Here is a 12433-nt window from a genome sequence, read left to right as displayed (position 1 = left end):
TGTTGTATTAACTTAAAGTGTTTTATGTTTTTTATTTTCGTTTAATATAAAGTTGTTGTTGTTGTTGCTTTGCTGATGTTCCAATGGTGGTCGTTTATTTGGTCGCCTAGTGGTTTATTTTTTTTATGGTTTTATTTTTTCTGTTTTTAGTTTTATTTTTTTTTTATAAATTTTAAACTTTAAGTTGCGTCCCTATTGCCGGACGACGTTACGGAATACAATTATTTTTAGAACGGCGCGCTATGCACCGTTGACGAGTTTATTGTACTTTAATAAATGTTATAAATAAATACACATATTGTATTCAAATGATTTATAGCTTTGAGAAAGGGTCACTAGGAAAATCGCGATTAAAATAAATAATGAAAATACAAAAAAAAAAAAAAAAAAAAAAAAAAAAAAAAAAAAAAAAAACAAAGGGAAAACAAGTAAAAAAAATCAAAGGAAAACAAGTAAAAAAACATTAAGTTCGGCCGGGCCAAACTTTTAAAAACCTCCAACTAAGGGTATAGGAAACATTAGAGCTCATTATGACCCACAAACACCAATTTTTAGACATATTCGTGGTAAATGTGGCAGAAATCATCAAAATACCGAATATCGGGAAATACTATGGGGCTATACAAAAACGTGGATGCAACTTTTGCCACCGGAGCTAGAACCCAATTTGACCTACAAATACCAATTTTTAGCCAAATCCGCGAAAAAATGTGGTAAAAATAATCAAAATACCGAATATCGGAAGGTACCGTTATATGGGGGCTATACCAAAGCATGGATATATACATACAATGACTCGCCACACGCTCAGGGACCCGTAAAGACCTACAAATACCAATTTCCATTCAAATCCGTGAAAAAATGTGGCAAAAATCATCAAAATACCGAATATCGGGAGGTACCGTAATATGGGGACTAAACCAAAACGTGGACCGATATATCTCATTTTCAATACCAACCATCCTAGACACAATACAAATTGCTCTGCTAAATTTTAGCGCTCTACGTCAAATAATGTGGGCTGTATCGTGATTCAACAGACAGACAGACGGACAGACGGACGGACAGATAGACAGACGGACATCGTCAAATCGACTTAGAATTTTATGCTGATTATGAATATATATATACTTCATGGGGTCTACGACGAATATTTTCCAAGTACTATGCACGTTCTATGCTCAGGGTCTTTTAGAACAGAAAACTTTAACTTAGAATAAAAATTAAAAAGACCTGCAGCTACCTAAGTGTATTTGATAAAAAAATATTTAAGAGTCCACAGAATTTTAATAAAGTAATCTTCGGTTACTCTCAGGGGACCTGTACACCTCGAGTTTAACCACCGTTTTTAAAAAAGCTCCTAGACCTATGAAACCGTGCTTTTTAACCAAGATTTTTCATAGGTCTAAAACCTATAAATTTGGGAGGAACTCTGAGCGATAAAATCACGGATTGTTTACTTATTATTGGGGACTAGAGAACATTAGACTTTCAAAATAGTCAGGTTTTAAGTAACTATTTTTTCAAAAACAAATATCGTAAATTTTATTAGATATCCCAAAAATTGGGAGTATTTTTCTCATACACCTTAAATTTTGATACCCCTCAGCCATATGGCAACAGAGGGTATAAACATAATTTATTATGGCTAAAACGTGCCTCATCGAAAAAAAAACGGATTTGGACCAAATCCGTTTCAGGGCTTTTGGCGTCGTCTGCCCATCTGGCTGATGCGCACGAAAACTCTTGAAATGAATATCCGATCTGGTCCAAACTTGGTACATCGTAAGATTATTGTCAAACTTAGATCGAGATTGGAGATGGGGAATATCGGGCCACTCCTTCCGGTATCGCCCCCACAAAAGCTCGAAATTTTCAAAAAAAAAATGTTTTACTGCACAGAAAGAGAAAGGATAATCCGATTTTGCTCCAACTTTGCAAATCCTAATATGTGGATCAGCACTAGGTCAGGTGCGAAAATGGACAATTTCGGGTAATTTAAATTTCAAACAAGTTCCGCCCAAAAAGGATCAAAAATGTCGCACATCTCGATATATCCACCAACTCAAGATCTGGTATGAAGATGGAATATATCGGACCATTCCTTCTGATACCTTCATAACAAAGAGGAAATAAATTGAATAACCAAAACCCTCATAAAATGCAAAAAAAGCATTCGATTACATTGAAACTCGGCGTATCCTGGTATTTCTACCAACCGGAAAAGAACGGACCACTTCTTTTGGTACCTCCCCCACAAAGCTGTCTTGAATAACCAAAATGTTCATTAAATTTTGAAATACGCATCCAATTACTTTCAAACTCGGTGGGAAGATGGAATATATTGGCCCTACTTCTTCTGGTACCTCCCCAAAAAGGGGTCGTAATTTTGAATAATCAAAAAGATCATAAAATGTGAAAGAAGCATTCGATTACTTTCAAACTCGTAACATTCTAATATTTCTATAAAAACTAGACCTGGTGTAGAAATGAAATACATTGGGCTTCCCCTGCCCCACAAAGGGGTCTAAATTTTGAATAATCAAAACGCTCACAAAATACAAAATAAGCATTCGATTGCTTTCAAACTCGGCACATTCTTATATTTCTATCAAAACTAGATCTAGTGTTAAATTAAAATACAACGATCTTCCCCTACTTGTACATCCCCACAAAGGGGTAAAAAATTTGAATAATCAAAACGCCCATAAAATGCGAAATAAGTATTCCATTGTATTCAAACTCGGCACATCCTAATATTTCATCCTGAATGTAGATGGAATATATTGGCCCACTCCTTTTAGGACCTCCCCAAAATATCCGAAAATAAATATCCGATTCTCCTCAAATTTCACGTGCTTCAATATTTATATCAACAAATATCTGGTGCGAAGATGAGATACATCGAGCCACTCCTTTTGGTAATTTCCCCACGAAGGGTCAATATGTTGAAAAACCAAAATGCCCATAAAAGGTGAAATAAACATGCAATTCTCTTCAAATGTTACACATCTCAATATTTCTTCCAAAACAAGATTTGATCTGAAAATTATCGATATCGAGCCACACCTTCTGGTACCTCCCCCAGAAAGGGTCACAATTTTCAATATTTATATATCTCATATCTAGCGAAACAGGTCAGCGATTCTATTCAAACTTGGTATTTTTTTTTAAATATTTCTCTCAGGCAGAGATCTGACCTTATCGGCTAATATTTTCTGGTACCGCATCCACAAAAAATTAAATATATTAATAAAAATTATTCCCATAAAATTGGAAAAAAATATTCGATTTTCTTCAAGTTTTCCACATCGCAATATTTTTTATTTCCATTAGATGAACTGTATACCTGGAACCTCAGACACATGAAAAATATTTTCCAAAAATTATCACAGATCTCATATGAAGTGAAGGGAAGTAGTCGATATAGTCCAAATCTGGTAGGTTGTAATATATATATAAGGCATACGTCAAATATGAAATTGCCAATATTGGACCATTCCTTCGAAACCTCCCCATAAAGGGTCAACAGTTTGTAAAATCATAAGTGAAGCCAAAAAAAAAATTAAAATAAATGAATATTGGCTGACGGTATACATCTGTCGAAAAAATTGACTGATACTTTTGAACATGTTAATTGAGAATTTATTCGGATTTTTTATTTTTTTTTTTTTTTTCAACTAAAAACTATTTTTACACCTATTTTTCCTCAGGTATCCATCTGGGTTAATTCAAGAATTTTTGTAAAAAAATAGTTTTTTTTTACCTCAAGTTCTTAATCGGCTATTAAATGCCATTTAACTCCACAAATGCCCCATTTAAATTTCAAACAAGTTCTTTTTCTTCAAATTAAACAACAAATATTAAACGAGAAAAAAGAGTTGTTATAACCATTGTTGGCAACAGTGGTAAACCAAATAATGTTGTTGTTGTTGTTGATGATGTTTTTCCCTCTCTTTGTGTCAATGCTGTCGCTGTTGTTGCCGTTGTTATTAAGGAAGCGATAACTTACAATGTTTACAAGCAACAAACCGGCAGCAGCAAACAATAAAAAACCGCCAGTTAAAAAAAAGACATGTAAATAGATGACATCTTCCGCAGAAATTGAGGAGAAAATCCCCCACCAACAACACCATGGCGAAGAAGAAGCAGAAAAACAAACAACAAACAACAAACACAACTGAATTTACATTTCTCCCCCAAACCCCATCAAAGTCACCAAACACCAGCAACAACAACTCTTTTATTTACATTCAAATGTTTTGGGGAAACCAGTGGTAAAATGCGTCCATCAGAGACCCCCAAAACCAGTTCTCTTTTCTCCCTCCCAAAAAAAAATTTTGTTTTTTTGTTCGGCTAGTGTAGCCAAAACAGTAGCACAACGGGGAGAAACAGAAAACAACAACATTTGAACAGAGTATTTGTATTTGTTGTTGTTTGTGTGTGACTGTTTTCAAATAAGACAACATTGTCAGGTCTGTTTGGTTTAAACTCCCCTTTCGTGTTTTCAAGGAGAAGGTAAACAAAGTAGGGGCGTAGCCGTTTATCATTATTGGAGGGGGACATATCTAGCCCCTGGGAAAATACGAAAGTCGGAAGGAATCGACTCTGTCATACTCTACGCCATCTGATTTCAAGGGAAATTTGAAAATTTGCAGAATTGGATTTTGTAACGATTTTGGGAGGACCAAGTAAAACAAAAAATAAGTGAAACAGTTTCAGTGGGTTTTTCTGACAGATTTATGCCCCCAGTCCTGAGATATAATTATTCAAACTGTTGACCCTTTATAGCGGAGCTTTCGAAGCATATTGGCCAATATTGACCAATTCGTATCTGACCTAAGACTGATACAATTATTACAACTTGCCAGTTTTTTACTATATCTAATACAGTAAAAATATTGGTATTGGCAAAATTTGGAGGAAATCGAAATTTTATATCCAACTTTATGCGAAATCATAAATTTCGATAAAATTTCACATTTATCTCAGGTTCCTCGGTCAAGCGAAATATTTAGATATAGCAATTTGTAAAGAATCGCCGCCTTGTTTAGCAAATTATGATAGATATAAGTATTGGAAATTGTGACCCTTTGTGGGTGAGGTACCAGAAGGGGTTGGCAGATATATATTATTTTCAAAACAGATATTGTGTTAGCAAAAATATTTGGGTGTTGAAATTCGAGGAGGGTTGGATGCTTGTTTCCCCTTCTTGAAGCGTTTTGTTTTTCAAAAATCCTGATCCCTATGTGGGGGAGGTACCATAAGAAATGTTCCGATCTCTACCATTTTTATAACAGATCTTGTGTTGATGGAAATATTGAGATGTACCAAGTCTGAAAGGAATCGGAATATTAATTTCGCGTTTTAAGAGATTCATGAATATTCAAAATGTTGACCCTTTATGGGGGAGGGGTACCAGAAGGGGTGGGCCGATATATCCCTTCTTCACACCAGACCTTGGGCTAATAAAAATATTGTGATGTGTGTAATTTGAAGAGAGTTTGATGCTAATTTCGGATTTTATGATCGTTTTGGTTATTCAAAACTTCGACCCTTTGTGGGGGAGGTACCGGAAGGAATGGTCCGATCTCTACCATCTTTATAGCAGATCTTGTTCTGATGGAAATATTGAGAAGTACCAAGTCTGAATGGAATCGGATGTTAATTTCGTGTTTTATGAGGTTCATGAATATTCAAAATTGTTACCCTTTATGGGGGAGGTACCAGAAGGAGTAGGCCGATATATTCCATCATTACACCAGACCTTTGGCTAATAAAAATATTTTGATAGGTATTATTTAAGCACAATCGGATCACATTTTATAAGAGTTATAATTATTCAAAATTTTGACCCTTTGTGGGGAAGGTACTAGATGGAATTGACCAATATTGACCATTTTCGCACCTGACGTAGCACTGATGAAAATATTAGGATTTGCAAAGTTGGAGCAAAATTGGGTTACTTGTTCTCTTTCTATGCAGTAAATTATTTTCCTTGAAAATGTTGACATTTTGTGTGGCAGGTGCCAGAAGAAGTGGTCCGATATTGCCCATCTCCGAATTCGATCTAAGTTTGACAATAATATTGCCATGTACCAAGTTTGGATCAAATCGAATACTGCCTTCGAGAGCTATCGTGCGCACCAGCCAGTCTGACAGACAGACGGACGGACATCGCTAGATCGTCTCCGAATGTTTTGAAACGGATTTAGTCCACGTTTTGGCCGTATCAAATGATATATAACCTCTCTAGCCATATGGAAGAGGGTATAATCAACATTTACGACAAAAATATACAGATACAGGTGTCTGAAAAAATAGGCATTTCGAAATAGTATTTCTTACATCATTCCCTGGAAAGTCCAACAGCATGAAAATAAAGCCATATTGAAGCTCTCCCTACCATCTTCCATAAGATTTTATTTCTGCGGAGTTGTTTAAATTTTACCACAGGGATTTTCCTTAACATTCACATACTTATTCGAAATGTGAGGAGAGGAGGTGGAGGGAATTCGCAAATTAAGTTACAAGACGTATTAAAACAATGAACCTCATTCAGTTAATTTACCCAAGAAAAATGCGACAATGAAAAAAGCAAAACAAACATCCATTTCCTTAGAGGAAAGACAGACTGGAATAGCTAAACAGCTGGGCATATTAATGTTTCAAGTTAAGCTATTTCCCCCCAACATTACAAAGACGACAACAACCTTCAGAGAGTTAGCCGAAGAAGATGCCACAACAACAACAGCAACTGGAGAATGGACACTTGACTTGAAATTCACATCTTGGCATAATTTATGACATTGAGAGAGTGAAGCAATGTCTGGGGGCAGATAACTTGGTTGGTGGATTAGTTGTCTTGAGGCAATTTTTACACAGTAGCCGCCAAGAGACAAATGGACGGGAGATGTCATAATGCATCTGGACAAAGCTTGTTTTGTGTTTGTTTTTATTAGCCATAAATTATTGGGGATTTTAATGTGGCAAAAAAACGGGAATGGGGTAAAAACGGAAACTGGCAGAAAGGAAAGCAGATTCCAGGGTCATGCACAGGAAGGCATTTAAATATATACGGGGAGGAGGTTTCGCAAATAGGAAAAAAACTACTGACTCCTATTGAGTCAATGGTCATTGACTTTTATAGAGTCAATGGTCATTGACTTTTATAGAGTCAATGGTCATTGACTCCTATCGAGTCAATGTTCATTGACTCCTATAGAGACCATGTTCATTGACTCCTACAGAGTCAATATTCATTGACTCCTATAGAGTCAATGATGATTGACTCCTATAGAGTCAATGATGATTGACTTCTATGGAGTCAATGGAAATTGGCTCCTATAGAGTCAATGGAAATCGGTTCCTAAAGAGTCAATGGAAATTGACTCCCACAGTCAATGATAATTGACTCCCACAGTCAATGATAATTGACTGCTCTGGAGTCAATAATGATTGACTCTTATAGTCAATATTTATTGACACCTATAGAGTCAATATTCATTGACTCCTACAGAGTCAATATTCAATGACTCAAATAGAGTCAATGTTCATTGACTTCTACAGAGTCAATATTTACTGACTCCTATAGTCAATATTTATTGGCTCCTATAGAGTCAATGGAAATCGGTTCCTAAAGAGTCAATGGAAATTGACTCCCACAGTCAATGATAATTGACTACTCTGGAGTCAATAATGATTGACTCTTATAGTCAATATTCATTGACACCTATAGAGTCAATATTCATTGACTCCTACAGAGTCAATATTCAATGACTCAAATAGAGTCAATATTCAATGACTCAAATAGAGTCAATGTTCATTGACTTCTATAGAGTCAATATTTACTGACTCCTATAGAGTCAATGTTCATTGACAGTCAATGATAATTGACTCCTCTGGAGTCAATGATAATTGACTCCTCTGGAGTCAATGATAATTGACTCCTCTGGAGTCAATGATAATTGACTCCTCTGGAGTCAATAATGATTGACTCTTATAGTCAATATTCATTGACTCCTATAGAGCCAATATTCATTGAACCCTATAGAGTCAATATTTACTGACTCCTATAGAGTCAATATTTATTGACTCCTATAGAGTCAATATTTATTGACTCCTATAGAGTCAATGTTCATTGACTCCTATAGAGTCAATATTCATTGACTCCTATAGAGTCAATATTCATTGACTCCTATAGAGTCAATATTCATTGACTCCTAAAGAGTCAATATTCATTGACTCCTATAGAGTCAATATTCAATGACTCAAATAGAGTCAATATTCATTGACTCCTAAAGAGTCAATATTCATTGACTACTATAGAGTCAATGTTCATTGACTTCTATAGAGTCAATATTTACTGACTTCTATAGAGTCAATATTCATTGACTCCTATAGTCAATGTTCATTGACTCCTATAGAGTCAATGTTCCTTGACTCCTATAGAGTCAATATTCCTTGACTCGTATAGAGTCAATGTTCATTGACTCCTATAGAGTCAATATTCATTGACTCCTATAGAGTCAATATTCATTGACTCCTATAGAGTCAATATTCATTGACTCCTAAAGAGTCAATGTTCATTGACTCCTATAGAGTCAATATTCAATGACTCAAATAGAGTCAATATTCATTGACTCCTAAAGAGTCAATATTCATTGACTACTATAGAGTCAATGTTCATTGACTTCTATAGAGTCAATATTTACTGACTTCTATAGAGTCAATATTCATTGACTCCTATAGTCAATGTTCATTGACTCCTATAGAGTCAATGTTCCTTGACTCCTATAGAGTCAATATTCCTTGACTCGTATAGAGTCAATGTTCATTGACTCTTATAGAGTCATAGACTCCTATAGAGTCAATGTTCATTGACTCCTATAGAGTCAATGTTCATTGACTCCTATAGAGTCAATATTCATTGACCCCTATAGAGTCAATATTCATTGACTCCTATAGAATCAATATTCATTGACTCCTATAGAGTCAATGTTCATTGAATCCTCCATATCTATGATTATTGACTCCTATAGAGTCAATGTTCATTGACTCCTCTATATCTATGATTATTGACTCCTATAGAGTCAATGGTGATTGACTCCTTTGGAGTCAATGGAAATTGAATTCTCTAGAGTCCATGATGATTGACTTCAATGGAGTCAATGATCATTGACTCCACTAGAGTCAATGTGATTACCCAAGTCAATAGTCGCTGACTGCTCTAGTTAATAAACCTTGACCATTCCAGCGTCCGTAGTCCTTGACTACTCCATTTATTTAAAGCCAGATTTAATATAAAAAACCACCTTCGTAACGCAGCAAATGCTCCAATGAGGAGCTCAACGACACTTGAAATGTCTCGAGTTTTTTTTTTCGTTTTTCATAGGTGCTGCTCTAATTTTTCCCCCATTCTTTGTTTTCCGAATTCCTATTCGTAATAAAACAATGAGACAATTTTATAAAACAAAATTATGTAAAAAAGTCACGTAGAATAATTTTTGTTGTTGAAAAACGTTGGGAATTTTAAAAACGTACGACGACGATGATGACGACTACGACGCTGGCCATTTGAAGGAGAAAAAGTAAAAGTTTGTTGGGTGCCTGCCCTGCCTGCGTGTTTAATATTCTGGAGCTTAATTTTAATTAACTTTTTTCTTTGTCATAAAAATACCTGTCTATGGATTGTCTATAAACTTTACTTTTTATTTATTTCGAGAAAGTAAAGGTCATGGGGGGGGGTTTAGAATTAGGAAAAAAATTTTGTGGAGATTTTGATGTTTTTTTGTAATTTATTTATTTATTTTTATTTATTTAATTTTTTTTTTTTTGAGAATTTAAATTTATTTATTTTCTCTTTTTAAGAGAGATATTTTATTTCTTTTTTTAATATTTTTTTTTTGCTAAATTTTTTAATTTTAAATTTTTTTTTAGAAAGCTTTATTTTTTTCTAAATAAAATTCTTTTCATTTTTTTGGTATTTAGATAAGAAAAACGTCATTAAAATTTATCTTATCTTTGACCATGGATCGAATTAATCGCTTGCGGTGTTTACATTTGCTTTGGGTGGTTTATTGAAAAAAAACTGAGACCGACGAGACATATTTTTGGTTGGTTGATAGATAACATTTCATGGCCACATTCTGGTGTGACTTATGGATGTAAGTCACCTATCCGCAAGTGTCAAAGAGACATATTTTTTTAGTGACAGAAATGTCACAATGGATGTGATTCGATTGTCTGCGGTCGAAAAATGATTCAAATATACAGGGTGACATGAAAAAACTGCAACCAACTTTAGACTGCTATCATTTCTAGGTCACTCATCCGACAGCTGTTAAAATTATTCCAGTGACAGTTCATTATATTTTTTACAAGCATACAAAAGCATTTTGGTGAGAATTTTCCAGAAAAAAAGTTATTCGTGATGGAATCCGAGCGTGATTTCTTTATATTTGGTTGGAAAACCTCAATTGGCTATCCTTAGAGCACTCCAGCATTTAAATGTAAATAAATCTTTTGTGTCTCGTACCATCGCTCGTTACCGTTACCGTGATACTGGTAGTGTAGCCCGACGTCAAGGAAGTGGACGGAAGAAAACAGCAACATCAGCAGAAATGGTTCGAAAAGTAAAGAAGCGACTTGATCGAAACCTCGCAGTGGCCGAAAAAATGGCTCGTGAGCTGAATCGCAATCTTTCATTCGGCAAATATTGAAAAATGCGCTCGGGGTAAAGCCATTGAAATTCCAAAAAATGCAAGAACTTACACCCCGCAGCTGAAAGAAAATAGACTCAAAAGAGCTAAAGAGTTGTTCGCTTGGCCGAAAGTGGTGAACTGCCGAATTTGGTTTTCTCCGTTGAGAAAACATTCGTTGTCCAGCAAACAAAATGATCGTGTTTACTTGCCAAAGAGGACAGCTGAAAATGTGGACCTTCGGTTGGCCACCAGAACTCAAGTGCCGGCCATGGTGATGGTGTGGGCCGCCATAACAGCCGTTGGTCGTTTTTCGCTCGTACAAATCGACTGTGGCATCAGAATAAATGCCGAATATTATCGCGAAAATATTCTCGAGGGTGTATTAAAGCCTTGGGCACGCAAAACATTTTGGCAGCAGACCTTGGATATTCCAAAAGGATTCAGCACCATCGCGCTAAGCACGCCCACCACCCAATATTGGTTACAAAATGAGGTTTCTCGCTTCATTTCCAGCGCACAATGGTCATCAAAATCTCCGAATACCAATCCGTTGGACTGGTCTGTGTCTGGAGTATTTTGAAAAGCAAGGTTGGCACTAAAAAATACCAAAGTGTCGATCACCTCAAGCAAGCGCTTCGCCGGAAATGGGTCAAAATACCGCAGAGCAACATTCGGGCAGCGTGTGGATGGTTTCATTGGCCGTTTGAAGGCCATAATTCGTGCCATAGGTGACCAATTCGAACAAATCTAAACTTATTCTAAAATTTAATGCTATTTCCGACATTTTTTGCTTTCATTCAATAAAATTAAAAAAAAACAACTTAAAGAGCAGTAAGTTTGGCCAGGCCGAACTTTGAATACCCTCCACAATTTGGAACGAATTTCAAAATCTTCAAAAAATAAAATCCTCAAAAAAATTCTGTTAAAATTTTAAAAATACCGAATATAGCCCTTATATTGGGGTCTATACGACGTGGACCTACATAGGCATTGTTTGTCATAAGCCATACCCTACCATACCACATTCAAATTCGAAACTCGAAATAAACGGTTAATAATGTAGCTAAAATCTTCAAAATATCGTATAGAGGGAGGTTCTGTTATATCGGAGCTGTGCGAAGACCTGAACCAGCATAGACAATTTTCTGTCACAGGCTGTAGCATCCATTACGAACTTCAAATACAACATCTTAAACAATTTCGGCGGGTATTGTACCAAAATTCGTCAAAATACCGAATGTAGAGAGGTACTGGTATGTGCGCCTATACGAAGACCTGGACCTGCATAGACAATTTTCTGTAAAAGACTGTAGTTCTCGTTACGAGCTCTAAATACGAAATTTGAAACAATTCCGGCGAATAATCACGCTAAAATCATCAAAATACCGAATATAGGGAGGTACCGCTATATGAGGGCTATACGAAGACGTGGACCTGCACAGACAATTTTCTGTCTTAGGCTGTAGTATCCATTTCGAACTTCACAAACCAAATTTGAAACAATTCCGGTGAATAATGCCGCTAAAATCATAAAAATACCGAATATCGATAGGTACCGTTAAATGGGAGCTATACGAAGACGGGGACCTGCAGAGATAATTTTCTGTCTTAGGCTCTAGTATCCATTTCGAACTTCAAATACCAAATTTGAGGCAATTCCGGTGAATAATGTCGCTAAAATCATAAAAATACGGAATATCGGTAGGTACTGTTATATGGGAGCTATATGA

General features: G+C 35.8%; 1 protein-coding gene across 10 annotated transcripts in view; it reads right to left on the bottom strand.

Annotated features, from left to right (window-relative positions):
* The window catches only part of LOC101900440 (serine/threonine-protein kinase N), a 201322-nt gene that overhangs the window by 83463 nt on the left and 105426 nt on the right, over window positions 1-12433 (bottom strand). The gene's annotated exons all lie outside the window — the stretch shown is intronic.

Source organism: Musca domestica, unplaced genomic scaffold (assembly GCF_030504385.1).
Source record: "Musca domestica strain aabys unplaced genomic scaffold, Musca_domestica.polishedcontigs.V.1.1 8, whole genome shotgun sequence".
In the NCBI taxonomy this organism is placed as follows: domain Eukaryota; kingdom Metazoa; phylum Arthropoda; class Insecta; order Diptera; family Muscidae; genus Musca; species Musca domestica.
This window is presented reverse-complemented; position numbering and strand designations above follow the sequence as displayed.